Source organism: Meleagris gallopavo, chromosome 1, assembly GCF_000146605.3.
Source record: "Meleagris gallopavo isolate NT-WF06-2002-E0010 breed Aviagen turkey brand Nicholas breeding stock chromosome 1, Turkey_5.1, whole genome shotgun sequence".
Taxonomy (NCBI): domain Eukaryota; kingdom Metazoa; phylum Chordata; class Aves; order Galliformes; family Phasianidae; genus Meleagris; species Meleagris gallopavo.
This window is the reverse complement of record NC_015011.2, coordinates 74,490,818-74,491,289: the sequence shown is the minus strand read 5'-3', so window position 1 is coordinate 74,491,289 and position 472 is coordinate 74,490,818.

Genomic DNA, 472 nt, shown 5'->3' with positions numbered 1-472 from the left:
TCCAACAGTCAGGTGGATCGCTGCAGGAGCAGACAAGATCCTCCGGATAACGGTATCCCCTTAGTCTGCCTTTCTCTGGTTCTATTTGGTTTTGTTCTTAGGTAAAGTGGTAAAGGCCTTGGGGAAAGGCACTCGTGGTTCGGGTTGGGCAATGTGGATTGCATTGCAGGAAGACTGTGTATCAGCCCTGAAGGCACCAAACTGGTGATCTATTTTGGCACGGATGTGACTCTGCCTGAAAGTTAACAGGTAAGGCCCTGGCACAGTAGCTGTGGTGGGGAGGACATTTACCGTCACTGTAACACTGTACTTCCAGGTGGGACTTGGCAGAAAAGTGGCAAGTAGGAGGAGTAAAAGTCTGAACTAGTTTTCTTTTTCTTGGTTATAGTCACTGTCTGTCTTTGTAACTGTTAATATTTGTGTTGTAAAAGTGTTACTTCTGGCATTCCAATCCCTGTTTAAAATACTCTTG